This window comes from Onychostoma macrolepis, chromosome 09 (genome assembly GCF_012432095.1).
Source record: "Onychostoma macrolepis isolate SWU-2019 chromosome 09, ASM1243209v1, whole genome shotgun sequence".
NCBI lineage: Eukaryota > Metazoa > Chordata > Actinopteri > Cypriniformes > Cyprinidae > Onychostoma > Onychostoma macrolepis.
The window spans coordinates 6,696,565-6,709,826 of record NC_081163.1 but is presented as its reverse complement, the minus strand read 5'-3'; the positions used below and the strand labels follow the sequence as shown (position 1 = coordinate 6,709,826).

The 13,262-nt window shown below is 36.5% G+C and overlaps 1 protein-coding gene across 3 annotated transcripts in view; it reads left to right on the top strand.

Moving 5' to 3' along the window:
- Nucleotides 1-13,262, top strand: part of adarb1b (adenosine deaminase RNA specific B1b) — a 178,034-nt gene that overhangs the window by 135,343 nt on the left and 29,429 nt on the right. The window lies entirely within an intron of this gene.

Genomic DNA, 13,262 nt, shown 5'->3' with positions numbered 1-13,262 from the left:
ATATTGCTGTATTTTTGTTTAAATAAATGCAGCATAAGAGACGAAATCTTTACAAAAACCTTTGTATACACTAAAAGGTTGTGTACAAACAAACTCTGACTATTGATCTTCAGTCATTAGAGTTTAATGTTGAGGCCTGTTTGCAAATGGGTTTCATATGTTGCATACTAATTCCTTCAGCAATATTATTCAGTGTTTAGTCTGTGTGCTCAGGATCTCTCAGTTTTCCCAGTGCTGTCCGCTTTAATCCTGTCAATACCGTGGTGTTGAGCTCTTCTGTTTTTCCCCAGAAGTTTCTGACTCTGTTGTAAGCCGCACCTTTGGAAGAATCCCGTGAAATCTTCCTGAAAACCTCAGTAGCACAAGTTGCATTTCATTGCATCACATTTATGTAGACAAGTGTTCATACATGGGAGATTTCTTTATTATTTTTGTTTTCTTTCTTGAGACATTAAGATTCAAACTTACTAGCGCAGATGTGCCAAGATTTTCTGAAGTGTGGATAAAAGTCTTGCGATTTTTGTTTATTTATTTTTCAACTTCGTTTCTGCCCGAGTGTTAAAGTGAAAGTCTCCTTGTAAGTTTGGCTGTTATGAAGCTACTGAAGCAATGGAGCATAAATCCTTAGCTCAGCACTGTCTGAGCCAGTGTTCGGTCGCATCGGGTTGTATTTCTCAGCCTAAATGGAGCGGAGGTCACAAATGAAGGGGGATCTGAGAAGAAAAGGATCCTGAAGCATCTGTTAAAGCCTGTGAGGTGGATTGATAGGGGAGGTGGGCTGTCATTTGTCCCTGTGTGGCGGTCACTCGACCTTGGAATGATGGACTCTGGGGAGAGCAGCCATTTATTGGCCCTCCTCCAGCGCCTGGTGTTTCATAGCTACACATGCGGGTGATTTATACCTGAGTGCACATGCAGGGTGGGCGGGTGTAATGTACAAGCGTGTGTGCTGTAGGGCTTTGCCACACTAGATGCAGTATGTGCTTGTGCTTTACGGTTTAAACTGCGGTACTCCAGACTGCGACTGAAGCTTTGTGAGTCTGTATGCGGTTTCATTAGTTATCATGTTGTGAGGTGTCATTCGTTCATTAAATACATCTATAGTGTAAACACCAATGTTTTTTGTAGCTTTCAAAAAACATTAACGTATACTGTGTGTGTGTGTATATATACATGTATATACTTATATATGTATATATACGTGTGTGTGTGTGTGTGTGTGTGTATATATGTGTATGTATATGTGTATATATATATATATATATATATATATATATATATATATATATATATATTATATTATATTTTATTTTATTTTATTGAAGCTGCTACCACCGATCTGGACGAGCTCACTCACGGAGACTGTAACATCCTACATTAGTTTGTGTGAGGATGTATGCATTCCTACCAGGACGTATTTAACATGCATTTAAGATTAAAAACTTAAACTAGGGTTTTATTTCAGAATCAAATCCTGTCTTTCGTTTGAATCTAGAAAAAGGCTGGTTGCTGCTACTTTTATGTCTATACTTGACTATGGTGATGTCTTATACAAGCATGCTTTGTCTCAAAGTTGCATGCACTGGACACTGTATACCATGGAGCTCTGAGGTTCATCACTGGTTTTAAAGTCCTCACTCACCACTGTAAACTGTATGAACGTGTTGGATGGCCTTCTCTAGCAACGCAGAGACTTCAACACTGGTATATCTTTATATATAAGGCTATCTTAGGTCTACTTCCATCCTATCTTCAGACCTACATAAGTGTAAATAATATCGGGACTTACAATCTTCGTTCCCAGGATTTTTTCCTTTTGTCTGTTCCAAAGGTTAGAACTGAGCTTGGAAAAAAGGCGTTTAAGTATTCTGCTCCCTCTACATGGATCAAGTTACAGAAATCCATGAAACTCAATAAGTTGGTCTCATTGGTCGCTTTTAAAAGGATGTTAACTGACTTGGAGGCAGCCACATCTGGCTGTAGATGTTTTGCCTGATGTGTTAAGGATTGTGGTTGACTTTAAAGGGTTTGTTATTTCAGTTGTTTTATGTTATTATTATTTTTGTGTATTTTATGTTTGTTTGTATGTATGTATGGCTGTACTGCTGCCTGTCTTGGCCAGGACACTCTTGAAAAAGAGATTTTTAATCTCAATGAGTCTCATCCTGGTTAAATAAAGGTAAAATAAAAAAAATAACATTCAACAATGATAAGCCATGGTTTACAGCAAAACTCAGACATCTTCGTCAGGCCAAAGAGGATGCCTACAGAAATGGGGACAGAGTCTTGTACAGTCAGGCCTGGAACACACTGAATAAGGAGATTAGAGTGGCTAAAAGGACCTACGCTAAAAAGCTGGAAGATCAGTTTGCTTCCAATGACTCCGCTTCAGTGTGGAAAGGCCTGAAAGCCATCACCAAGTACAGGACACCATCCCCCAGCACTGAGGTGAATCAACAACTTGCATAAGACCTGAATGAGTTTTATTGTAGATTTGAAACCCCCCACACCTGTCCTGACCATCTCTCTACACAACTATTAAAACCTCCAGCAACTCCCCTCTCCCCCATTCCTGTACTTCAGATCAGTGAAGAAGATGTGCGCCAGAACTTAAGGAAGAACAAGAGAAGGAAGGCACCAGGCTCAGACGGTGTGTCACCAGCCTGTCTGAAAACCTGTGCTGACCAGCTGGCCCCCATCTTCACACAGATCTTCAATAGATCACTGGAATTGTGTGAAGTCCCTTCCTGCTTCAAACACTCCACCATCATCCCTGTTCCAAAGAAACCCAAGGTAACAGGACTTAATGACTACAGAACTGTGGCTCTAACGTCTGTCGTCATGAAGTCATTTGAAAAACTGATTCTGGTTTATCTGAAGGACATCACTGGACCCTTACTGGACCCCCTGCAGTTTGTTTACCGAGCAAACAGGTCCATGGATGATGCAGTCAACATGGGACTGCATTACATCCTGCAACACCTGGACAAATCAGGGACTTATGTGAGGATCCTGTTTGTGGACTTTAGTTCGGCCTTCAACACCATCATCCCTACACTACTCCAGACCAAACTAACCCAGCACTCTGTCCCTAGCTCTATCTGTCAGTGGATCACCAGCTTTCTGACAGATAGGCAGCAACTAGTGAGACTGGGGAAATTCATGTCAAACAGCCGCTCCACCAACACTGGCGCCCCTCAGGGATGTGTTCTCTCCCCACTGCTCTTCTCCCTGTACACCAACGACTGCACCTCTAGAGACTCCCCTGTCAAGCTCCTGAAGTTTGCAGATGACACCACACTTATTGGCCTCATCCAGGGTGGTGACAAATCTGCCTACAAACAGGAGGTTAAAGAGCTGGCTGTCTGGAGTAGTCTTAACAACCTGGAGCTCAACACGCTCAAAACAGTGGAGATGATTGTGGACTTCAGGAGAAACCCCACTGCACTCTCCCCACTCACCACCAGGAACAGCACTGTGATTGCAGTGGAGACATTTAAGTTCCTGGGATCCATCATCTCTCAGGACCTGAATTGGGACACTCACATCAACTCTGATTTACATTGTAAAAAAAAGCCTAACAAAGGTTGTACTTCCTTCGCCAGCTGAGGAAGTTTAACTTGCCACAGGAGCTGCTGAAACAGTTCTACTCAGCCGTCATTGAGTCTGTCCTGTGCATTTCAATAACTGTCTGGTTTGGCTCAGCTACAAAATCAGGGATCAGAAGACTACAGAGAACGGTTTGGACTGCTGAATGGATTATCGGTACCCCCCTGCCCTCCCTTCAAGAACTGTATACATCCAGAGTGAAGAAAAGGGCTCAGAGAATCACTTTGGATCCCTCACATTCAAGCCATCCCCTTTTTGAACTTTTGCCATCTGGCCGGCGCTACAGAGCCCCAGTTACCAGGACAGCCAGGCACAAGAACAGTTTCTTCCCCCAGGCAATCCACTTTATGAACAGTTAAATGCCCCCCCCATTATGCAATAACCTTATATTTATTTGCTACCACCTCCATCCTAGTTAATCCCTGCATCTCCTTCTATTCTATTCCATTCTCATCTATAGCACAACTGTACATACAATCATTTATGTTTAAAATTATTTTTCTTTTTCAATTTTTTGTTTATTTATATTTACAAATGTGTGTTTTTTATTCTCATCTTATTTTATTGTCTGTGTGTCGTTGTTGTCTCTGTGAACTGGAAGCTTATGACACTAAAACAAATCCCTTGTATGCGCAAGCATACTTGGCAATAAACGCTCTTTCTGATTCTGATAATATTTTTATATAAGTGTTTATTTTTACAGTTTTTATTTTTATTTAAACAGTTACACACACACACACACACAGTATATTGTATATCATTACATGTACATATTAAGAATCATTTATAAAATTTTATATATATATTTATATTTCCTTTCATATATATACTTTTTCTTTTCAAGTAACTATTGTGAAATGCTGATATTGTGATTATAAAATCACTTACACCATGATAAAATTGCCCGCTGCTTTTGGAGAGAGGGATTGTGTGTAAAAGGTTTTATGGTAAATCTGATTTCTGTATGTGTTTGCATACATTTATGTACACATGGAGGGATTGAAGATGATGATCTTCACCGTCTCCTACTCCTTCAGCTTTTCTTCAGCCTTCAGCTTATCTCCTGCACAGAAAGCAATCTCACATAAAACTATCATATAAAAAATTCATCCTGTGCTCTTTCTCCTTGCTGGCCATTCTTTCAACTCTAGTGCAGTGTGATGAACAGCCAGCTGTCAGTCATTAAATCCACTAACACAGTAAAAGAGAGTTTCTCCTCTCAGCTCAAGCTCCAGCCTTCTCAAAATCCCTCACATCCTTTGGAAAACCTTGATGTTGCTGGAACAGTGAAATTCAAAAGCTGGAGAATATTCATAACCATCGTCTGAAACAAATCAGTGAGTTAGATGTTTTTGTATGAAGGAAGCTAGTTTCAGCTTCCTAGGCGCAATAATGTCATGTCTAGTGTTCAAAAATAGATTAAACTGAGTTTTAGACATAACCATGGTTATATTTAATAAACACCATGCTTAATTCTCAGTAGAAATTAAATCGTAAGGTGAAAAGAAAACATATTATGATATAAAATAATTTATTTTCATTTTCACTTTAAATGTCTTGTCTATTACACACGTACATTTTTTTTTTCATATTTTATATAAATATATATATTAGGGGTGGCACGGTACATGTATTCATACCGAACCGTCACGGTACGGGCGTCGCGGTATACGGCCTTATAACGAAAACAGGCAATTCATCCTCAATCCAGAAGGGGACGCCCGCAGTAATGCAGCACTGTTTGATAACCGCCAGCAGAAGAACAGCGAATGCCATGAGTTACGCACTTGAAAACAAAGCCCCTAGACAGTGACCATGTGCTGATTCTGAACGCGTCTCTCACATAGACTGACAAAGGAGTATACTTTAAAGGCTTGCACACTCAACTGTTTGCGAAATGGAGCTTTGTGCTCGTGTATCCTACCTCTCTCATTCGGCACAAATCCAAATATTCCATAATATTTCCATATTTGCGATGTATCATATCTGAATGCTAAATTATTATTTATGTAAATTATAGGCTTTGTACTTCAGTTGCCGTTCGTCTAAAAATAAAGAAATAAATAAATAATAAAAGAAAAACTTATAAAAGTTGTATAAATAAATAATAAAACACATTTTACATTTATTTTCACACACACACATATATATATATATATATATATATATATATATAAAACACATTTTACATTTATTTTCACACACATATATATATATATATATATATATATATATATATATATATATATATATACATATATATATGTGTGTGTGAAAATAAATGTAAAATGTGTTTTATTTTTATTTATACAACTTTTATAAGTTTTTCTTTTATTATTTATTTATTTCTTTTATTTTTAGACATGACAACACTTTTGACAATTAAGGTCATATTTAATGACCACATTGCTTATTTCTCAGTAGAAATGGAATCATGAGGTGAAAAGAAAGGAATAATTTATGGATTGATTAATTTCATTTCTTTGACAAATGCCATTTTATTTTAACAGTGTCAACTAGACTTTTAGACAGTGCTGGATTCTTTATAAAAGAATAATTATTATTTATAAAATTGACCAGATGTTATGCAAGTATGAAACCTGATGCCTTTCCACTCCTTACACTAAGGCCGCAGCATTTTCCATGTTTTGGATGTAAACACTGTGTTTTTTGTTTCTGTATCTGTTGTCTAAACTCTCAAAGAGGTCGTTTTTATAGTGGAAAATTCCTGTTAACTGGTAAGCAGATGTTATGTACTACATTCTGAGTTGAGTGTGTCTTCTACAGGAAGTGAGGTCATTGGTCTGTGGTTGTGCATGGTTTGCTGGCTGAAGCCCTGTCCGTGGTGCTGAAGTCTCTGGTCTGGTGGTAGCAGTGCGTTCCATCAGCTGCAGCTGACACATGTTGGGATCTTGGCCACCCTGCCCCCCGGCGCTCTATTAGAGCACAGTAATTGGCGTTCAGGCAGGCGGAGAGCAAGAACTCATATCAGCAGCAGTATTATTAAATTTATTTGGAGAGCTGAATTTATTTGTCCTGAGGGCTTGTGTTTGACTCACGTTGACAGAGGCCCATACACTTTCATACAGTACATGCAGAAAATGCGTACGGTGCATGCTGAAGAGTAACTAATGTGGTTAAGATTTAGAGGCGCTTGTTTATGAATATTAAGTGCATTGGTTTTTTCACAATATCCTTCATTCCTTCTTTGAGTATTCGCTATACATAAATTAGCATGTCAAGTAGAATGTCCTAGTTGGCCTTTTCCATAAAGCTAATGTGGAAAGGTAATTACAAATGTACAAAGGGTAATTTGTACTGTTATGCACCAAAATGACAAAAAAAAAAAAAAAATCCATAAAAGTAGTTCATACAATACCCTGTTTTATATTGGCATCCATAGTATTGACACACGGTCCACATAACTTTTTGTCTTTGGTCTTAACAGTAAGATTTTGAGTTTGAGTAATAAATTTAAATAAATATTATTATTTAAATAATAATATTATAATATTATTTAATAGTTATAGATTTCATTTCATACACACACACAAACAATACATACAGTATATACATTTGAGTTTGAGTAATAAAATAATTTTGATAATACGATTATATTACTTGATTGTTAAATAGATTTCATTTTCAGCTACGAGACATTGTATATGTACACACACACTAGGCAAATGGAAAATACTGCTCTAATACAATATCAGTTCTCTATGCCTTTTATTGCACAGCACAAGATTTTACATTTTTTTTGATAAAGTCTTCTTGTTACCCTGACCGACTTTTCAAAGTCTGGAAATCACCCTGTACTCGTGAATTAGTCACAACCCGAGTTTGAAGTTTAGTGGAAATAGATGTGATTTAATGTGCATGCGGGACCATCTCTCTTTTATTTTTGCCTCTCTGTAACAGCATGACTCATGACAGCCGCAGTTAAAGTTAAAGACGATGATGGAATGTTCTCAGGTGTTCAGGCCAAAGTGCCCTGGGCGTGATACCTTTCATCTGTCTGTCAATACCAGCCACAGGCCACTTTGCCGAAATTACATAGTGGGCTCTGAAGTGGCAGATCACGGTGAATGCCCTCACCCTCATCTCGCTGTGATGTTGACACTGCGGATGGATGTCTGTGTCCTGTAAGCCACTCACACAGAGATCTGAACTCTTGCAGATCCGTCTTCATTTGAATCTGAGCTCGCTGATGGCATTAAAGACTCTCAGGGTGAATAGCCCCCTCTTTCTTCTCTTCCTCTTTCATTAAGAGCCGCCCATGGCTCGTCAAACATGCTTTCATTCCGAAACGCACATTAGTCTGCACTAAATCGCATCTTTGAAAGATAAGACCTGAGAGCGGGGAATGCTTTTGGCAATTACAATGCCAAACATGCCGCTAAATCACCTCTGTATGCGTTTTTCCACTGAAGCCATGTGCAAACCAGAAAATATCACCTGTGTGAGTTTGATTTCACCTCTTCCCCTGTGGTGAAAATTCATTTTGGTGCTTATATGGACAGTGTTCCTGCTTTCATACTGTATGTGTAAGCAGTGGGGCGATGTATAGCAGAAAAAAATCATTTTAAACTTACTATCTGTGGCAAAATATGTTTTAATGAAGAAATAATGTGAAATGCAATCATAAAATAATGGTGCAAACTATTCACCAAGTGTATGAAAAGACTGTGCAAGTTACATACAGTGACAGGTACACAAACAGCAGTTTCTATTCAATAAATCTGCCTGAATCCAGATTATTTGAAGGGACAGTTTATAAAAATGATCATTATTTACTCGCCCTCATTCAAAAGTGTTATTTTTGTGTAGTGCGCCATCCAAAATAAAAGTTTTTGTTTGTGTAATATGTGTTCTGTATATATTTATTATGTATATATAAATATACTCACATACAGTATATATATATTTGAAAATATTTACGTCTATATTTATATTCATATAATTTGTATTTTAAATAAACATATTTAATATATAAAAATAACATTTTTCTGAAATATATACATGTATGTGTATGTATTTATATATACATAATAAATATACGCTTTACACATACAAATATTATGTAAACAAAAACTTTTATTTTGCATGCGATTAATCGTTTGACAGCACTATTTTTGTGTTTTGTGTGGGGAATGGACTGTAATTTTGAAATCAATATTCACTGAAAATTTGGCCTTTTGTAATGCCATTGGTTCTTATCTATATTTTTCATACATTTTTATGCATTGACAAATGCTTTTATCCAGTTTATGCATTCCCTGGAAACCGAACCCATGGAATGCATGAACTGATAAAATGTATATCTTGAATGTAATGCAAGTCACTTTGAATGTGTTGAATGCTGCATGCTAGTTCAGTAATACAAGAAGGTGAATAATTTGTTTTAAGTAGCGGCAGGTTTTCCAGGAATAATGGCCCAATTGTGGTCCATTCCTCACATCTAGCTATTGAATGGCTTATGAACCATTGAGTATGAATGTTTTTGTATGTAATAAATAAATAAAAAGCTGTTAAAATAGATTTTTTTAAAGAAATGTCTATTTTTATTACAGAAAAAATAAGCACATGCTGGTTTAAAATGACATGAGGATTAATGAATAATGACAGAATTTCAAGTATTAAGAGCCATGGAAATAACATACTTGAACTCAAATGGTGGTCTTTCCTAATCTCTGTGGATTATGTGTGTAGTTGATTTATCGTTTAAAAGAAGACAATTAGAGCTTTATTTTTCAAGTTGTATAGTCTTAAAGCCAGACACAGAGAGAGATGTATTAAACATCTCCTCCACACAGCCTTGCGAGATGAATGAAAAACAAATCAGAGAGTGCATGTACATCTCCCAGATAACTGTATTTCACAGTCCTGCACTTTTGCATCAGCCAGATGAGCAGAGGTTTGTTATTTTTTGCTTTCATATCGGATTGCTGTTTCTCTGTTATTGCAGAAGCGCTTGCTCTCAGTGTCCTGATATGATGCACTCTGAGAAATTCATGCTGGGAGTTAAGTTGGCTTCAGGATCCTCTGAAACAGCAGATGCTGGTCTCTGTTTGTGTGTTTGACTAGTTACATTAATGAACTGTTGTGTGTCCAGCTGCTAGTTAAACTGTCTCTGGGCTGTGTGTACTCAGAGATGGAGGGACATGACACAGCTGTGCAAACAGGAAATCCTGTAATCTCCTCTCGCTGCCCTCAGAGCCCACAGAAACAAGCCAAATGTGACCAGGCTTGAGTTCCAGTGTCAACGGCTTTCTAGTGGTTACTCTGTAGTCTGTGACTCTGGTCCAACACCTAGTGAACCGCCTTCTAGCATCCCAACAGAAATGAATGTGGCACAAATGACCAATGTAGGTTCTTCTATTATGTAGCCTATTTTTGGTCACACTTTAGTTTGGGGACCAATTCTCACTATATAAACTACAACTTTCACCTCAATAAATGCCTAATTACTGATTATTAATAGTTAGTAAGGTAGTTGTTAAGTTTAGGTATGGTGTAGGATTAAGGGATCTAAAATATGTTCATGCAGAATAAGGCATTAAAATATACTTTATAAGTACTAATAAACAGCCGATATGATGCTAGTAATATGCATGCAAATAATAATCATCTAGTTAATAGTGAGAATTAGTATCTAAACTGAAGTGCATTTTTTATGTATGCTGAAATATGTATATATTTTATATATATTGTTTTATTTTTTAGTTTTTTTTATAAATATAATTATAAACTACATAAATATGTAAAACAAAATAGATAAAATAACGTCATTTCTGTCATGGACACACTACTATGGAAGCTTGTTTCCACCATGTGAGAAAATGAAAAAATATATATAAATAATTGCAGCTTTTTATTTCACAGTCCAGACTTTTTTCCTTGCAGTTCTGTGAGGTAAAAAGTTGTGATTGCCTTTTTTTACATTTTTTGTTCTGTGGCAAAAATAAAAATTGCGAGATGTACTCAGGATTCCAAAAAAGAGAGAAAGAGAGAGAGAGAGAGAGTTCTGGGTTATACATTCAAAATTGCAAAATGTTAACTAAGAATTGTGAGGAAAAAAAAGTTTGAATTGAAAGATAGAAAGTCGCAATTAACTTTTTTTTTAAATTCTATGGCAGAAACAAAAAAGTTAAACAAACACAACTAGTCATTTAATTTCCATTTGATTAAAATTTAAGTTATTTTGCTTAGATAAAGGTGGTTATTTTAATGAATTTTTTAATATATATTTTATTATTTTAAACCATTTATTTATTTAATTATTTATTCTTTTTTTTTTGTACTTTTTTTTAAAACTATTATTTTTACCAGGTTTTATTTTTGTGCTATTTATATATATATATATATATATATAGGTTAACTTCAAACTTACAGTTTTTGGTCTGTGATCAGTCACAGCATCAGTCGCTTCCACTAAAGACGTGAAGTGGAGCTGAGGCAGTGACCTTCATGCCCTCCAGTCACCTGTGCTTTATGCAGATGACGCATCCAGCCATCACCGCACCCTTACGCGCTTTTCTGTCTACGACTTGTATTGAAGCTGATCTCAATGCTGTTTATGGATTCATGGGCAAAATGAGAACAGCAGAGGAAGCTAAATCAAAAGCGACAGACACAAAGCGAACCCGAGTCTCGGAGCCGCTCATTACACCGTAGACCATTAGTGGACCAGCAAGAGCAGAAAAGAGCAGAGAGATGAAAATCAAGGAGCCGTTTGACGCCCGCTGAAATTTCAGCTCCGCTCAGACAAATACTCCCACAACACCACTCCCCTGACTCTTTTCAATTTTCTTATGGAATATTAATCTTTAATAGGATAATAATTGTGGTAGCATATTTGATGTCACCCACCATTAGACCAGATTAATTAGGCCATTTAGTTTAGCTTAAGAAAGTGTCGCCCATGAAGAATGGGCCAAAGCGAAAGCAGAGAGCTGTGATTGGCTGCTTTATGTGCTTTGTAATGGCTTTCATTGGATTTCATGGCTTTCCATCTTACATAGAGCGTCTGTGCTTTAGTACTGATAGAGGTGTAGGTGTTGCTCAATGCTTTGGTCAGTGACATCATGCTTTTTTATTCTTTTTTTTTTTATGGCCCTTATATATTAAGTTATTTCAGACAGTGACTTTCGATTTCTAGACTAAAGTTATAATTATTGTTTTAATTTATGGGTGCAAAAATGTCAAGATGGTATAACTGGCCAGAGATTGTAAAACTGAAAACAAAATCTAAATCTCGTTTGGAATATTATTTCTTCAAATAGGCATTAAAGCGTTTGTGTTTAAAATATTAATATTGTGTATTAATATGATGAAGTCACTGGTGGTATAACCAGTGTGCATATATGCATTACATACACACACAATAATTAAATGATAAGTATAAATATAAAATAAAATATATGAAATAATTTCTACATTATTTTGGTAAATATATATATTTAAAAATAATAAATATAAGATTATGTATGCATGTACATGTAAATATACAATTTATATATTTGCATATGTAATTTATTTATTTATTTTAAGATATTACATGGCGTGTCACGTTTTCAAATTCCAAATGAAAACCACAAGAATACATTGTTGTTGCCAAAATTTTTGGCCTGTATTTTTTTTTTTTTTTTACATTTTTTAAAATAATGTTTTGTGTGCGTTTAGTAAAAAAAAAAAAATTCATCTAATTATTGAAACCCACATGAAATTGAATACGAAGTCTAAGGACTTGGCGTAACCATTTAACCTCATTAGATTTTTACTAGATTTCCCCATTTCATTATTTTAAGCATCCTTATTTGTCATAAGACTTGTATGGAGGGTGAAGAGGGTTTTTTTTTTTACTATTGTTTAGGTTCCTTTACTGTAAATTTACCTTTTATGTTTCATGAAAGAAGAAAGTAAATCGTACAGGTTTGGAACAACACGATGACAAAATGCTGATTTTTCACGTGAACAAACCCTTTAAAATGTGTCTATGAAGAAAGAGAAAGCAGAAATATTGACATTATTCCCTTGACAGCGTCTTTTCTTTCAGTTAATCTAGAAGCTCTTCGTATTGGCTCTGTCTCACATCGACGTATAAAAGCCGCCTCACTATAGCCTCAAGTCAACGCAGCCCTGCATCTCTGCTCTATTATGAGCTGAAATGTTGAATTTTCCTCATGTGTTTGTGTTGTATTTTTCACCTGAACTCAAGCGGCATCCGTGTCAAGGGGACTAAAAGCCCGTTGATGTCAATAACTGTATTTTTCCTCCGAGGCAGCTGAAGATGAGGTCTAATCGAATGGATATTAAAGTCACAATAGACTGCTCCTGCTATTACGGCCTGTCAAGCACGGCCCTTTCTCTCAAAGATTAGTTTCTCCTGCTGAATATTTATACACTTACTGTAGGCTTAACCTCCCAGTCAATGGTGTTTCATTCCTCTTCTATCCTATTCTCTGCTCTCGTCTTTCATTTCTGTCCTCTTCTCACCTCTCCTCTCCTCTTCTTTTCCTCTTGTTCGCACTGCTCCACTCGCCTGTCTAATTAAAGCAGCTCGGGATGCATGATGCCATTATTTACAGACATTATATGACTGCCAATACTCTCTCTTTGATACTTGCAACACCAGCTCTTTTGGTAAAGTG